At 49.3% G+C, this 17,940-nt stretch overlaps 1 protein-coding gene across 1 annotated transcript in view; it reads right to left on the bottom strand.

Annotated features, from left to right (window-relative positions):
* TRPC5 (transient receptor potential cation channel subfamily C member 5) overlaps positions 1-17,940 on the bottom strand; it is a 250,652-nt gene that overhangs the window by 232,021 nt on the left and 691 nt on the right. The window lies entirely within an intron of this gene.

Here is a 17,940-nt window from a genome sequence, read left to right as displayed (position 1 = left end):
TCTGGTTCCACCTCTTCTCTTTGCAAGGGCTACTTCCTTTTGATCCAGCTCTCTCCATTCTTAGAATCCTTGATGCCCCAGGTCACAGGTGTCAAATTCACGGCCCTCCAGATGTCATGGACTACAGTTCCCATCATCCCCTGCCAGCATGATGCTGGCAGGGGATGATGAGGCTATGATCCAATCTGGAGGGCAGCAGATATCACCTGTGCCAAGTCTTCTCTTGGATAGAGCACCCAGGTAGAAATGTGAGACCCTGATGACCAATAAGGCTGCAAACCTGTTTTGGAGAGGCATCATCTCAAACTGCAGGAAGAAATCATAGGTCTGCATGTTCCTCGACACACACAAAAGATTCCTTCCTATGAAAAAGCTACATGCCAGGGAAGGAACTACAGTCTAGCTTTCCTCCTGCCTGCTAGTTTTCTGTTCGTAGGGTTTTTTAAAAAAACAACAACAGAGGACCAACCCATCATTTGACCCCCCCTTGCGTAGCGATCTGAAGATTATAGATCACCTTTAAGGTCACTTCATCAAAATGTAGAGTAGGCCTTGATGTTGTCACTCTGAGATGAACCAATATAAACAGCTACACTGAACTCCATACGGAGTCCGCTCTCTTTGCTCTCTCCCACTGGCAAAATAGGAATAAAAAAAATGTTCAGCTAAGTGAGAAAGAAACTCCTTCAGTTGGCTTTAATGAGAGATGTTGGGTTGTCACTGGAAACCAAGGGCCATGATCTACAGAATCAAATGGCCAGAAAATACCCAAAGGGTCTTCTGCTTAAGTTTCTTGAACATTAAATCCCTACACCAGTGGTGGCGAACCTATGGCACATGTGCCAGAGGGTGTGAAACCCTCTCTCTGTGGGCCTGCAGCGCCTTGAGGAGTTGTCACTTGCCCGATAGGGGGGGAGTGGAAAATCACTCCCCCCCACACACACACACACACATCTAGGCTGGCCCTGCTTCTGAGTAAACCCTCCTAGGGTCGTGTTTCACCCATTCAAAGCGTTGCACTGTTGCTTCACCAAGCTTCTTCCCGAGTAGCATAGCACGGAGCAAACTGTTGTTTCTAAACTAAAACCTCAGTATTCAGGTTAAATTGCCATGTTTGGCCCTTTGCGATAAATAGAATTGGGTTTTGGGTTGCAATTTGGGCACTTTCCCGGTCTCAAAGGTTAGCATCCACTGCCCTACACTGCACAGTGGTTTGAGTACAGGGCAGTGGGGTAGGACTCAACAGTTAGCACCACTTGACAGAACCGGTTGTTAAAATGGTGCGTGTAAACAATCAGTTGTTAAATTATTTGAATTCCCACCACCGGAACTGGTTGTTAAATTATTTGAATTTATGGCTACCAATGTCGATTTATGGCTACCAATCTTGATCCTCCTTGATCTGAGATTGCAAATGCTTTAGCAGACCAGGTGATCGGGAGCAACAGCCGCAGAAGGCCATTGCGTTCACATCCTACATGTGAGCTCCCAAAGGCACCTGGTGGGCCACTGCGAGTAGCAGAGAGCTGGACTAGATGGACTTTGGTCTGATGCAGCTGGCTTGTTCTTATGTTCTTATGAATTCCCACCACTGGTACAGGGCGTACCTGGAGACCCTGACCTGGACAGCCCAGCCGATCTCATTAGATCTTGGAAGCTAAGCAGGGTTAGCCCTGGTTAGTATTTGGATGGGAGACCACCAGGAAATCCAGGGTCACTATGAAGTCAGACAATGGTAAACCACCTCTGTTTGTATGTGACCTGACCTAGGTGTCACAAGCTAGCATGAGCTCATCAAATTCTGGAAGCCAAACAGGGTCAGTGCTGGTCAGTACTTGGATGGAAGACCACCAGGAAATCCAGGGTCACTATAAAGGGGGGGGGAGTCAGACAGTAAAACCACCTCTGTTTGTATCTGACCTGACCTAGCTATCCTGTAAACTGGCATGAGCTCATCAAATTCTGGAAGCCAAACAGGGTCAGCACTGGTCAATTACTTGGATGGAGACCACCAGGAAATCCAGGGTCACTATGAAGTCAGACAATGGTAAACCACCTCTGTTTGTATCTGACCCACAGCCACAGGTATCACAAGCTGGCATGGAAATACATCAAAGTCTGGAAGCCAAACAGGGTTAGCCCTAGTTAGTATTTGGATGGGGAGACCACCAGAATCAGGGTCACTATGAAGTCAGACAATGGTAAACCACCTCTGTTTGTATCTGACTTGACCTAGGTATCACAATGCTTGTAAGGCTCATCAAGTCCTGGAAGCCAAACAGGGGTCAGTGCTGTTCAGTACTTGGATGGAAGACCATAAGGAAATCCAGGGTCACTATGGTCCAGACAATGGTAAACCACCTCTGTTTGTATCTGACCTGACCTAGCTATCCTCAAGCTGGCATGAGCTCATCAAATTCTGGAAGCCAAACAGGGTCAGCACTGGTCAGTACTTGGATGGGAGACCACCAGGAAATCCAGGGTCACTATGAAGTCAGACAATGGTAAACCACCTCTGTTTGTATCTGACCTGACCTAGGTATCACAAGCTGGCATGAGCTCATCAAAGTCTGGAAGCCAAACAGGGTCAAGCTGGTCAGTACTTGGATGGAAGACCACCAGGAAATCCAGGGGTGCTATGAATTCAGACAATGGTAGAAGCCACCACCTGACTTTGTATCTGACCTGACCCTAGGAGTCCTGAAGCTGGCATGGAGCTCATCAAATTCTGGAAACAAACAGGGTCCAGTGCTGGTCCAGTACTTGGATGGAAGACCACCAAATCAGGGTCACTATAAGAAGTCAGACAATGGTAAAACCACTCTGTTTGTATCTGAGCTGACCTAGCTGTCCTAGAAGCTGGCAGAGCTCATCAAATTCTAGGAAGCCAAACAGGGTCAGTGCTGGTCAATTACTTGGATGGAGACCACCAGGAAATCCAGGGTCACTATGAAGTCAGACAATGGTAAACCACCTCTGTTTGTATCTGACCTGACCTAGCTATCACAAGCTGGCATGAGCTCATCAAAGTCTGGAAGCCAAACAGGGTCAGTGCTGGTCAGTACTTGGATGGAAGACCACCAGGAAATCCAGGGTCACTATGAATTCAGACAATGGTAAACCACCTCTGTTTGTATCTGACCTGACCTAGCTATCACAAGCTGGCATGAGCTCATCAAAGTCTGGAAGCCAAACAGGGTCAGTGCTGGTCAGTACTTGGATGGAAGACCACCAGGAAATCCAGGGTCACTATAGTTGAACAATGAGTACAAACCACCTCTGTTTGTATCTGACCTGACCTAGCTATCACAAGCTGGCATGAGCTCATCAAAGTCTGGAAGCCATACGTACCTGAGAAGAGGGGATGTCTATCAATTAAAGAGAGCAGTTAAAAGGCCGCCAAACATGCTGCATCTAAAATAGTCTGCTGGAGCCCAGCAAGGGCTTCGTTGCTCCTTACAGCTTTGTCATCTGCTGACTGAATATCGGCCAGTCCCCTCCCGGGGGGGTTAATGCCGGACATTATCTACTTATTTTAATTGTGGAAGATCACTGCTGCTAGTGTTTTAATGTTTAACTTATTTATTGAAACCATTTGTTGTATTCAAACATTGATTGGTTTGTGAACCGCCCTGAACCCTTCGGGGGTAGGGCGGTCCATTAGATTTAAATAATAATAATAATAATAATAATAATAATAATAATAATAATAATAATAATAATAATAATAATAATAATAATAATAATTGCATCAAATGCAAGCAGTTCTATGAAATGCTAATTTCATATGAAATGCTATGAAATGCTATGAAATGCTATGCTCAACAGTTCTATGAAATGCTAATTTCTGGCACTTTATGCCTATAAAGTGTGGAGGGGTAACCTGCCAGGTGTTGATTTTGTCTCTGTCGGTGCTGTGCAAAATTAAGCCATGGCAGTTTGGGGCTTGCAAGGAAACACGGGGAGAATAAATTCTTGAGGAATCCCAGTAGCACCAGGAGACGACAGAGCTCTGGCTCAAACGAGTAGCTTCCTACTCATCTAGTCCTGAACCTCATCAGTCTAGCACTATAATACACAGGTGTCAAACTCGCGGCCCTCCAGATGTCATGGACTACAGTTCCCATCATCCCCTGCCAGCTTCATGCCCTGTGTATCAAACTCGAGGCCCTCCAGGTGTCATGGACTACAGGTGTCAAACTCGTGTCATAGACTACAGGTGTGGCTTCATGACCCCTCAGATGTCCAACCAGCTCTCCATGGTTTGAGACTGAACTAAGAGACTGAATGAGCTCACCTCAGGGCCCACCTTTGTAGCCCAGGACAAAGTAACCTCTAACCCCTGGCCCAAGCCCACCTCAACAGTCTCAGCTCTAGCAACCTTACAAGGAGAAAAAGAGAAAACCCCTGCAAACCCCTGTTAAAAATACACTGTTTTAAACTCTATGCTGGGGATAATTAGGAAAGGAATTGAGAATAAAACTGCAAGATTATTCATGTATATATAAAGCTGGCCAAGTGCGAGCCCTTTTTTGGAGTACTGTGTTCTAGTTCTGATTAACCCACATCTCAAAAAGGATATTGAAGATAGAAAAAGTGCAGAGAAGGGCGACAGGGATGATTGAGGTTTGCTTACCTTCCCTTTTATGAGGGAAAGGCTGCAGCGTTCAGAACTCTTTAGTTTGGAGAGGAGACGTCTGAGGGGATAGTTAGAGTCTATAAAATTATGCATGGGGTAGAAAATGTTGACAGAGACATTTTTCTCTCTCTCACAATACTAGAACCAGGGGCATTCATTGAAAATGCTGGGGGGGGGAAAAAATTAGGGCCGAATAAAAGGAAACACTTCTTCCATAGCGTGTGATTGAATTATTTTGGAATATGCCACAGGAGGTGGTGATGGCCACTAACCTGGACCAGCTTTAAAAGGGGCTTAGCAGATTTATGGAGGGAGAAAGTCGATTTATGGCTACCAATCACCAGTCCTCTTTGATCTGAGATTGCAAATTACCTTAACAAGTCCAAGGTGCTCGAGACGAAAAAAAAAAAAAAAACAGCCACAGAAGGCCATTGCTTTCACATCCTACATGTGAATTCCCAAAGGCACCTGGTGGGCCACTGCGAGTAGCAGAGAGCTGGACTAGATGGACTCTGGTCTGATCCAGCTGGCTTGTTCTTATGTTCTTATGTTCTTATGTCATGGACTACAGTTCCCATCATCCCCTGCCAGCTTCATGCCCTGTGTATCAAGCTCGCGGCCCTCCAGGTGTCATGGACTACAGGTGTCAAACATAAAGCTTCATGCTGGCAGGGGATGATGGGAACTGTAGTCCATGACATCTGGAGGGCCGCAAGTTTGACACCTATGCTATAATAGGAGCTTCTTACAGCAATGGCTTCCATTATAAATCAAGGCCATGAAGCTGGGTTGCCAACTCCACGTGGGAAAATTCCTGGAGACTAGCGTGTGAACCCTGAGCAGGGGCCGTTGGGAAAGGGAAGGGCCTCCGTGGTGTAAAATTCCACCGTGTCCACCCTCTGAAGCAGCCATTTTGCTCCAAGGGAATTGATCTCTGCAGACTGGGGGTCAGCTGCAATTTCAGAAGATTTCTAGGCCCCTCTTGGAGGTTGGAAACTACCCACAAGTGCAGGGGTGGGCAATTATTTTTTCCGTGGGGCCGCATAAGAAACAGAAAATATTGTGGAGGCGGACCAAAGGCAGGCTGGCTTTGAAAGCCCATGAAACTGACAATGAGGCAACGGCTTCCTGCGGGGCTTTCAAGGCATACCAGCTCCCCAGCATGAGGAACTCGGGGGGGGGGGCCTGTCCAGGGAGTCATCAGTGAGGCGGATGTGTATGGGCATTATAATGCAGGTCTGCACAAGTGGATCACACCTCTCTGGCAGATGGGGTGGAAAGGCTAGAAAAGAGGAAGAACATGGTGGGGCAGAAAGGGTTGAAAATCTGGGGGTGCCTCTGCTTGCTGTGCAAAACAGGCATAAAATACAGCCTGTTGCCCCATCAAATACCAAATACACACCCAAAGTACACAAACTGAAGATACGACAGTTTGGGGGAGGGGAAGAGAATCAAGCTGTTCCTTTGCAAGTCGGTCCGGAACAGTAGCGTAAATCTAGAAGCAGTTTCCAGCAGCACTAAAAGAGCAATAACGGAAGATTAAACAGCAGCCACTGAGAATTTTAATATGACTGATAAAAAAAACCATAGAGGGAGAGAGAAACCAATATATATCCAAGTAAGTTAAAGCCAGCTATGATTTAAAAGAAGAATCTTGGACTGGTACCAAAAGACATCCAAAGATGGCGCTGTGAGGAGAAAAAGGAGGACACCGTTCCAAAACTGGGGATGAGGCCACCCCTGAGAAGGCCCTGCCTCTTGGGACCACTTTTGTCGCACGAGCCCCATTCGCATGTTCCAGTGAACATACATACATCCTGCCTACTCAAATCCATCTATTTCCGTGGTGGCGAACCTTTGGCACTCCAGATGTTATGGACTACAATTCCCATCAGCCCCTGCTAGCATGACCAATTGACCATGCTGGCAGGGGCTGATAGGATTTGTAGTCCATGAACATCTGGAGTGCCAAAGGTTCGCCACCACTGATCTATTCGAAAGAAAGGCATGTGTGCACTTCAGGAACGAAAAAAAAGACCAGATTAATGTGTAGTTTCAAATACCCATTCAGCTTTACACACACTAACATGAGAAGTACCCAACACAGAGACAAAGAATTATCAAGTGCTCACCGTACACACATGTATATGCATTCACTGTGACTTGCGAACAGAGTTACTAAGAGCGCTTGAGATAACTATGACAGCATTCAGGTGGCGCACACAGTAACAGATACCCAAATACCACCCTTCTAACAATTGAAAAGGGATTCATTCCATTCTTATATTGTTCCACAAAGCTACTCTGGACCGAGTTCTCTCATCCTGTTACATTCTTTTTTTTAATTAGGAGAATTTCTAAAATCTACAATTGGAGAATGAAGATTTCCTGCACATTTAGCCCCCTCCCCACCCCCGCATCCATGTATAGCTTTTCTACTTTCGATATAACCATGGTGTATGTATCCATAGGTAAAACACTGCAAAACTTATTCGCAGTATGTTAGTAACTGCATCAAGATCTCTCGTGTAGTGTTTTACTCGTACACTTCTGTACACTGACAAAACATCACACAAAATGAAGCTACTGTGTGTAAATCTTATGAGTGTCTTGGAGGAGGAGGAGGAGGAAGAGGAAGAAGAAGAAGAAGAAGAAGAGGAGGAGGAGTTTGGATTTATATCCCCCTTTGTCTCCTGTAGGAGACTCAAAGGGGCTTACAATCTCCTTGCCCTTCCCCCCTCACAACAAACATCCTATGAGGTAGGTGGGGCTGAGAGAGCTCCGAGAAGCTGTGACTAGCCCAAGGTCACCCAGCTGGCGTGTGTTGGAGTGCACAGGCTAATCTGAATTCCCCAGATAAGCCTCCACAGCTCAGGCGGCAGAGCTGGGAATCAAACCCGGCTCCTCCAGATCAGAGTGCACCTGCTCTTAGCCACTACGCCACTGCTGCTCCTTATGGTTATGGTATTTTATCCATGTGCATGTACATCTTGGTGATATGGAGGACTAGGAGGCACAAATGGATGGATGCAGCTGAAATCAAACTGAATAACCAGCATTCTGCGCCCCATTCAGAAATGAAAAACAGGGCATGGAGAATTCATAACATACCAAGATGTGGTGACCAACAGGGGCTTGGGAAGCAGGCAAACAGCAGGGCAAGACAGCGTCTGCCCCATGATGTCACTTCCAAGAAAACCCAGAAGTGACATCACAGCACTGATGACACTGACCCCCCGCCCCCCTCCTGCTGCTACTTAGAGCGACGGACAAGAAGGGAAACAAGATGTTTATAATTCACTGTCAGTAGATACAATGATGGCCACAACTGGACAGCTCTAAAAGGGGATTGGACAGATTGATGGAGGAAGGCTCAGTCGTGGCTTTGATTTATGATGACTGAAGGGAACGTCGATGTTTGGAGGTGGTAAATCTCGGAATATCCTTGCTAGGAGACGACACTGTTGGTGGACCTCCAGAGGAACCGGTCGGCCACTGTGTGAGACAAGGATGCTGGACTAGGTGGAGCGTGGTCTAGTCCACTGGTGGCGAACCTACGGCACGGGTGCCAGAGGTGGCACTCAGAGCCCTCTCTGTGGGCACGCACAGAGTGCCCCCCCCACACACACACACATCTAGGCTGGCTTGGGCCGCTGGGCTGGATTATTAGCATTAAATCCAAGACCAAGTTTTGGGGAAGCAGCGTAGGTAACCCTGTTAAGCGCTGTTAAACCCCACTGATTTTCATGCGAAGAACTAAAATGCAATCCTTTACCTGAGAGTAAGCTCGGTTGCTGGCAATGGGACTTGCTTCTGAGTAAACCCTCCTAGGGTCGTGATTCACCCGTTGGAAGAGTTGCACGGGTGCTTCAAAGCAAAGCCACCAACTACCACCAAGCTTACTCCCGAGTAACGCACGCCTCGGAGCCAACCATTTTTTTCTAAACTAAAACCTCAGTATTCGGGTTAAATTGCTGTGTTGGCACTTTGCGATAAGTAAGTGGGTTTGGGGTTGCAATTTGGGCACTCGGTCTCGAAAAGGTTTGCCATCACTGCTCTAGGGCCTCAGTCTTTCACCCCACCTACTGCCAAGTCCTTTTAACTGTAAAGGCCTGGAATTGAACCTAGAACCTTCCACAAGCCAAAGGGCTCCTTCGTAGAAACTTGGCTGTTCACGGCGTAACAAGCCCATCGCCTCTGAATGCTGCCTCTTTTTGTGTCTCTCCTCCTTTCCCCTCCATAGCCAAAAAAAAAATGATTTACATGTTTGTTTACTCCCCGCTACATTCATCTGAGTCATTCAACACCCTCTCTCGCGAGCACATTACAATGCGTTCTGAAGTGGTGCATTTGCAAAACAATGTTTGTGGAGCTCGGGATATTTCAGGCCGTGTCCAAAATTCTCGGCTATGTCTCCCTGCTAAGTCTGAAGCAAAATATCTCCTCGATAGTGGCAGATTCTGCTCAAGCCAGCCAATCAATAGTCTGCACTTTTCTTACCCGATAGCAGGGAAGGGCAGAAGGTAGACAGCAGCCCATATTAGCCACTGGCTAAGTTCTTATGGACTCGGACACTTGAAAAGAATGCTGGAAAAAGCAAATCTTGAATTGATCCAGTCTAAGGTTGCCAAGTCTGGGTTAGGAAATTCCTGGAGAGTTGGGAAAACAAAGACAGAAGTCAGAAGAGACTTCAGCGGAATAGAATGCCCTATAGTTGCCATTTTTTTCCAGGGGAACTATCCCTATAGCAGTAATGACGAACCTTTTCGAGACCGAGTGCCCAAACTGCAACCCAAAACCCATTTATTTATCGCAAAGTGCCAACACAGCAATTTAATTTCAATACTGAGGTTTCAGTTAAGAAAAAATGGCTGACTCCAAGGTGTGCGTTACTCGGGAGTAAGTTTGGTGGTAGTGGGTGGCTTTGCTTTGAAGCAACCGTGCAACTCTTCCAACGGGTGAATCACGACCCTAGGAGGGTTTACTCAGAAGCAAGCCCCATTGCCCACAACCAAGCTTACTCCCAGGTGAAGGATCGTGATTTAGTTCTTCCCATGAAAATCAGTGGGGTTTAACAGCGCTTAACAGGGTTACCTACACAGCTTCCCCAAAACTAGGTCTTAGGCTTAATGCTAATAATCAAGCCCAGTGGCCCAGGCCAGCCTTGATGTGTGTGTGTGGGGAGGGGCGATTTCCCGCTCACATGACGAATTCTAGTTGCGCGTGCCTACAGAGAGGGCTCTGAGTGCCACCTCTGGCACCCATGCCATAGGTTCGCCACCACTGCCCTATAGTCTGGACATCAGCTGAATTCCTGGACAGCTCCAGGCTCAACCTAGAAGTTGGCCACCCTAATCCAGCCTGACACTTTTTATGTTCTAGACCAGTGGTGGCGAACCTTTGGGACTCCAGATGTTATGGACTACAATTCCCATCAGCCCCTGCCAGCATGGCCAATTGGCCATGCTGGGAGGGGCTGGTGGGAATTGTAGTCCATAACATCTGGAGTGCCAAAGGTTCGCCACCACGGTTCTAGACTCTGGAGAAAGAGGCTCAACTCAGGAACACATTGACACAGACGAGTTAACTGTTCAGTGGTCAACAGCAGGCCCAATTGTTTTGTAAAGAAAACCACGTCACATAGCCATGGAAGATTCCAGTTTTTAAAAGCAGGTTACATAAGGCCAGAGTTCAGTTTACTTTCATTTTAGGGCCGAAGGAAAAACACCTAACTAAAAATATCCTCTTTGAAAACAAGATCGAACGCAATCTGCTGTGAGGAAAAACTTGGAGGGAGAGCCCTCGCTAGATTAACTATCCATCTAAGTTCCTTTTCAGACACAATAAACCATTCATGAAGGCGATGTACGCAAAGGCTCCGCAAGAGGTTCACAGGAGGGCATCAGCGATGGTTACAGATCTGGAAAAAAAGCCTTATGAGGAAAGGCTGAGGGAACTGGACACGCTTTCCCTGGATAAGAGAATGGAGAAATACCTAGAGGGCTGCCACAGGCAAGAGGCAAAGCTTCTCTGAAGTTATGGGGCCCAGCGTAGCTCTAATGGACTTCAATGACAGGAGGGCAAGTTTGACAACATTAGGAAAAATGGACTAATGGTGAGAAACATACTAATAAACATTAGCAGAAACATACCATTGATGAGAAATGTGCTAACGGTGAGAAACATAGTAATAAACATTAGGAGACATGTACTAGTGGTTAAAAACACACTAATAAACATTAGGAGAAAAATACTAATGGTGAAAACAATAAACATTTTATTTAACAAATAAAACCAATTATTTGGGGAGTCCTTTTACTTAGGTTGCCAAAAGGCCTGCAAACAGCACCCTGGGCATTAGAGACACTTTCCAAAAGGAACATCAGTTAACTAGATGACGGCCTGTATTGAAGACTGCATGAACAGACTGGAACACTGGGGTGTTGAACTCAAATGTTACAAGGGCTGGATATGACACAAATATCGCTTGGTTGAGCCGTGTCGCGGTGGCGGTGGGGGCTGGCTGCCTCGGCTGGCCCCAGAACAGCACATGGATGTAATAATACTGTATAGCTTTTTTAAAAGAGTTAAATCAACAAATTTGGTACTGGACAATGTCAAATCTAAAACAAACTGATGGTAGATTGCGCAAGATTTGTGTCGTCGAATCTCTACTGGGTTTTATGCAGAGGTGGGATCCAGCAGGTTCTCACGGGTTCCCGAGAGTAGGTTACTAATTATTTGTGTGTGCCGAGAGGGGGTTACTAATTGGTGATTTTGCCACATGATTTTTGCCTTGATTACGCCCCTCCTCTCAGCAGTAGCGCGCAGAACTTGAAGCAGTCTAGCAGGAGGTGCACCGGCGTGCGTGGCAGCCTGCGCCTGTGTGCATTCGTTTCCCGCCCAAGGACCGGCGCAGCAGCTGTGTCCTTGCCACAGCCCCGCCTATGAATGTACCGCCCCCGGAATGCCCAGCCACGCCCCCGCCACGCCCCCCCAGCACCATTGGGGCTACGCCACAGTTTGAATCCCACCACCATGGGAACCTGTTACTAACATTTTTGGATCCCACCACTGGTTTTATGTTGCTAAACATGCCAAAAAAATTAAAAGAGAACACACACCCCCCAAAAAGCATCAGGTACCAGGATATCTGGAGGAAGCTCGGCATGCTCCGGGCCTGCCACATGGGCAAAGATAACTGCGATTACCTGACAAAGACAACTATGCTTGAAATGGACCAAGAGTCTTTATGAGTCTACTTACTCTCCAGCAAGTGCACCTCGGAGTAGAATTCAACTCAGAAATTTAATTTAGAACCAACACAGAAGGAAGAGAGAAAATACGCTGACACTCTAAATGCCCGATAACTAATTAAAGCAGGTTCCTGGTTTTATTTCGGTAAGCTCAGGTACCATATCCAAGTCCCATCCAATAGTACTGTGCTATGACAAATAGCCTAGAGCAGTGGTGGCGAACCTTTGACACTCCAGATGTTAAGGACTACAATTCCCATCAGCCCCTCCCAGCATGGCCAATTGGCCATGCTGGCAGGGGCTGATGGGAATTGTAGTCCATCACATCTGGAGTGCCAAAGGTTCGCCACCACGGGCCTAGAGATATCAGAATGGAGGCAAAGAGGTGTGTACAAATAGCAATTGGCCTTGGAAACCAGCCAAAATTTCAATTCTGCACCAGCCCTCATCTGGAAGGGCAGGTCTTCTTCCTCACCTGTCGCTGAATTTGGAAGATTCTCGGGCTCCTAATTTAAGTGCACAGGTGACCAACTTTCACCCTCCCCCTCCCCTTTTCAGTTTGCAGATCAACTAGTTTGTGGACAGGGGATCACATTCATCCAGCACTCTGGCCCCCAGAACGACCGCAGGAATAAGCCCTTTCCCAGACTTCTTAGTTCATCCAGCACCACGTTTTGGGAGGCCTCTGCTGGGTAGGATTGCCAACATCCAGATCAGGGGCAGGGGCTGATGGGAATTGTAGTCCATGAACATCTGGAGAGCCGCAGGTTGCAGACCCCTGGTCCAGGTGGTGGCTGGACATCTATTGGGATTACAACTGATCTACAGGCAACAGAGATCTGCCCACCTGGAGAATGTGACAGTTTTGGGATATCAGTTCTACGGCTGAGGTCCCTGCCCTCCCCAGGCTCCGCCCCCCAAATATCCAGGTCTTTCCCAATCTGGCAATTCATGACCACCTCATCCTTAAGAGCCCACCCCATTTTCTCTCTCCCCTGCTGACAGAGGCATGGTGGCAGCATCTGTGGTTGCTTGATGGGTGTCTTGGCCACTCACTCACCTAGCCTGAAGAGCTGCCGTGGAGGCTAGGAGCAAACCACACCACTAGGACAGTAAGTGTTGGCAGATACGTTTTGGCCACTCCTGCTCCTCAAGAGCACAAGGAGCCCCACTAGATCAGACCAGAGGCCCATCTAGTCCAGCCTCCTCTCTTACACACTGGCCAACCAGTTCCTCTGGAGGTTCAACAACAGAGCTTAGAAGACCCTGTTGGATATCCAGAGAAGGACATCAAAAGAGCCCTGCTGAATCAGACCAGAGGCCCATCTAGTCCAGCCTCCTCTCTTACACACTGGCCAACCAGTTCCTCTGGAGGTTCAACAACAGAGCTTAGAAGACCCTGTTGATGTCCAGATAAGGACTGGCCAACCAGTTCCTCTGGAGGTTCAACAACAGTGCTTAGAAGACCCTGTTGATAAGGACATCAAAAGAGCCCTGCTGAATCAGACCAGAGGCCCAACTAGTCCAGCCTCCTCTCTTGCACACTGGCCAACCAGTTCCTCTGGAGGTTCAACAACAGAGCTTAGAAGACCCTGTTGGATGTCCAGAGAAGGACATCAAAACAGCCCTGCTGAATCAGACCAGAGGCCCATCTAGTCCAGCCTCCTCTCTTACACACTGGCCAACCAGTTCCTCTGGAGGTTCAACAACAGAGCTTAGAAGACCCTGTTGATGTCCAGAGAAGGACATCAAAAGAGCCCTGCTGAATCAGACCAGAGGCCCAACTAGTCCAGCCTCCTCTCTCACATAGTAACCAACCCGTTCCTTCTCAAGGGGAGTAGAGGCCAAGACCGTCCCCTAATAAAAATGTCAGAAGGTCCCTGCTGAATCAAACTAGCTGTCCTGAAATGGCAGCAGGGCCAGAGGGCCAATCCCCTCCCTGCTCAATTCCACTGGCCGCGGTAATCAGAAGTGAGGTAGAAAAGCAGGTGCTGGGAGCGGGGGCTTCACCCAGCCCCCTGCCAGCTCAAAGCCCTTGCCCCACCAAGGGGAGCCTTCAGCAGCAGGCGGGTGGAGGCAGAGGGACGGGTGGCCCCAAACCATGGGTGACGGACACCACGAAGGCAAGTCGCCATGGTGCAGACAGTCCACAGGGGCCTGCAAGCAACCGGATTGGCAGGAGCAGCTGGGCATGGTGGCTAGCTGCAAGCCAGGCCTTGGCATCTGGAGGGAGGAAAGAGGCGGGGCCAGAGGAAGGACAAGGAGCAGGGGGGTGCAACCCAGGAATGGCAGAGAGCTAGGGCAATCGGGCTGAGGAAAGGGGAGCTCACTCCCAGCCCAGAGGCCCTGATTGGGGGAGGCGGGGCAGAGTTAGAGGGAGGCGGGGCAGAGGGCCAGAGAGGAAGATGCTGGCCACCCGTTCCTATGCCTGGGGAACTCTGTGTGCCAGGTGGGAGAGGCAGCAAGTGAGACATCCTCCCTTGCTTCTGAGGCCCTCGGGGGTCCAGTGGAGCTGGCAGAACCCGTGGGGGCAAGATTGCGAGAGGCAGCCCCTGTGCAAAAGGGTGCCATACCGGTGGTCAGTCTAGTCCAGCATTCTGTCTCGTGCAGCGGTCAGCAAGTTCTTCTGGGGGTCCAACAACAGGGCATAGAGGCCAAGGTCTTTCCCTGGCTCTGCTGCAATTCAGAGGTTGACTGCCTCTGAACATGGAGGATCGTGTTTAGTCGCCATGACTAGCAGCCCCTGATCGACCTCTCCTCCGTGAATCTGCCTAACCCATAGGTGTCAAACTCGCGGCCCTCCAGATGTTATGGACCGCAGTTCCCATCATCCCCTGCCAGCATGATGCTGGCAGGGGATGATGGGAACTGTAGTCCATAACATCTGGAGGGTCACAAGATCGACACCTATGGTCTAACCCCCTTTTAAAGGTGTCTCTGCTTGATTCCCCAGATGGCTTCGGAAGGTACCTACGTGGTCCAAACGGACCCAACCCTGCCACCCCCCACAAAAAGGCTGCCTAGCAAGCTCAACCCCAGGCCTGCCTGTGAGGTCTAAGGGGCCCACGGCTGCTCTGAGGGCAACAGCCGGTGTGAAAATCCCACACGAACACGTGTGAAGCTTCCATACACTGAATCAGACCCGAGGTTCATCCAGGTGAGTATTGTCCGCTCAGACTGGCAGCCGCTGGGCAGGGTTCCAGGCCGAGGGCTTTCACGTCACCTGCTACCTGCCCCTTTTAACCGGAGATGCCAGGGATTGTTTACCAGGCCTTCGGCAGGAAAAGCGGGCGCTCGACCTCCAGTCCAAATCCTGGCACCAGGGTCCATCCCTGTCATGCTCGGCTTTATGCGCTCGCAGGAGGCATTTTTCACCGTAGCAAACAAGAGTGCACCTTGCGCATCTGGAGGAATGTCAAGGCCCTCCCAGCATCCCAGTTACAACACAATCGGCATTTTCCCTTTTGTCTCAATCGTCTCTGAGTTTGCACACTGAATCGATAGCAATTCCAAATACACGAGGGCAGCCTGACGCTTTTCTTTTCGCCACGCAAAGCCAGCCGACAGCAGGGCCTGTCCTCGAGGGAGGCGCAGCATTCGTGCAACTGTATCTTCGGCTGCGCGGCCTTTGCCTTTCAGTGACAACTTATTGATCTGCTCACGAAAAGAAAACCAGAACAACAAGCCCAGAAGAAACATAACCAGCTCTGCAAACAGAGGCCGGGGGCCGGTGTCAAGAGACTCGCCATGCTCTTTTGCCGTTTACAGACTTGTTTGATGTGTTAGATGGGGTGGAAAGAAAATGACAAAAGTCTTACCGGGCACTTGAGCTTCGAGAGGCTGGACGGGAATACTCACGGGAGCAAAACCCACAGAGCAAACGTCCCTCTGCGCTCGCAAGTCTCCTAGCGACTCATAACCAGGGACAGGGTTCTGGAGTTTGGGGTGGTTTGAGGAGGGTGGATTCCTAACAAATCAACAGCATTTTTTTTTTTACAACGCCTTGATTTCTGCAATAACTGATTGCATTTTCGACAAAGCTCCCCTGAAGAGGACAAGCGCTGCAGCATCTCAGCAAGCATTTATTTTTTAAAAACGAAAGGAAAACACGGAGCAGCCGGGACCCGAAATGATTTGCCCGAGATTGCACAAAGATTGCACAAAAAAAAACCCTCATCACTGACGAGCCAAAGCCAACGTCCATCCGAACAGACGCCCACCGCCACTGCTTCGCCTCAGTCTCTCTCTTCACCCCTTCCAAGTGGCCATCGCATTAAGCAAAGCTTGTTTAACTTTTCACTGACACAACACATTGTTTATCTCCAGTACGCTGGGCAGGGATTCTTCTCAGACCACAAAGCAGTGGGACAAACGCATTGGAAACAGACAGAGGCACAGCCAGAAGTTCCGGTCACTCGTGAAAGACTTTGGTGCTCACTGCGGCCCACGCTATCAGATGGCCCGAGACCGACCCAACTTACAAGGTGCATTATTTGAGAGCAAACACCTCACACGACTGGCCCTGGCAGCGTGGCTGCAGCAGCGAATGGTCAGAATGTCTGGAAACAGTCATGGCAGCAGTGAAACCCCCAGATACTAAAGACAAGGCTGAGATAGACCCTTCCTCAAAACTCCAGGGAGGCTGGCGAACAGCCGACGGACCGCCAGAAGAGAAGAGTTCTATCGGATGCGCAGGCCTCGGTGGTACAAAAAAGATTTCAGTGACATCATGTCTACCTTTCCTATTTCCAAAGGTTGTTTTTGTCTGTGCAGGAGCGTCTGCGTGCATGCGTCGGTGCGCACGAGAAAGAAAACACAGAGCCGTGACATCACAAACGGGGCCCGGAGAGAACCCACAACCGCACCACCGTTCGCCCCGGCTTTTCACAGTTTATTAGGGCCTACTGTGTTGACCCCAAGCACACCACGTGCGCAGGCATCGGCCAACAGCCCGTTTTGAGAAAGACACCAAGGGGACTTCCAAGCCAACAGAACAGAAACAGTGCTGCTTAGATAAGACCCCTGATCTCTCTTTCCAGCTCCGGTCATGCCGGCCAGACCCCCTTGGCAAATCTATGTGTCCTCCCAAGTTTTTCCGACAAGATGACCAGTTGCCTGCTCTGCCGCCCCCCACCCCACCCCACCCCACCCCCCCACCCCCGGCCTCTGGTGCTAGGCTCAGTTGGTTGCAAGTCAAGTCCATGTTTTCCAGTCACCTTTTCTGACTGCATCACAACCGCAAAGCAAAGAGAGGCAGGCCTGGTTGAAATGAGCAACCTTTCCGTCTCCCCTTACCCAGGTTGTGGCAGGTATTGAGTTTTCTGTTCTCCTTATGCAAACAGAGAGAGAGAAAAACAGAGAGAGGTGCAGAAGGTAATATTCCCTACTCTGGGATAAGAGAGAGAAGAGCCCAGGAGCAAACAAGAGAGCCGTTTTTTAAAAAAAATCTGATCAGGGAGTGAAGGAACCTGCCAAGCTGTGGGTAGATCCCCGGCCCCAGCGGATCCATTTCTGATTTTACCCTAAATGACCCTTCCAGGAACCTCGCAGCCCGCCTTTGCCAATGTTACAGCACAACAACAGACCCAGGTTTGCCCCCTCCCTGCACAAACACGGCTGGCTACCCATCCTGGTGCACCTGTTTCCAGACACGGGATGGCTGAGAGCCTTCATTCACACATGCGGGGTTCCAAAGGCACGCTTCGGATCAATCTTTTCTGGGGGAGGAGCGCTGTACCCCTTGCGCTGATGGGATGGTCCCATCTCTTCTCCAAGTGAGTCCACACGACGGTGTGGATCCGAGGCCCCGTGCCAAGGAGAAAGGAAGGCGGGAGGCTGCACGTTTCCTCGGGAGCAACCCCCTGCTGCAACTTATTTTGGCTGCAATCGCAGCCCCAGGGCTGGGAACTGTCAGGGTCTTCTCCTCCCCCCCCCCCCCCGCAATGCGCCCATTTCAGGTTGCAATCTCGAGGGAAGGGTGCAGTTTCCAGCCAGGTTTCCTCGCAAGTAAGTCCCACGAACCTCCCGGAACTTGACAGCCATCGC

This window comes from Sphaerodactylus townsendi, linkage group LG13, assembly GCF_021028975.2.
Source record: "Sphaerodactylus townsendi isolate TG3544 linkage group LG13, MPM_Stown_v2.3, whole genome shotgun sequence".
NCBI lineage: Eukaryota > Metazoa > Chordata > Lepidosauria > Squamata > Sphaerodactylidae > Sphaerodactylus > Sphaerodactylus townsendi.
Note: the sequence above shows the minus strand (reverse complement) of the source record. Positions and strands in the feature narration are given on the sequence as shown.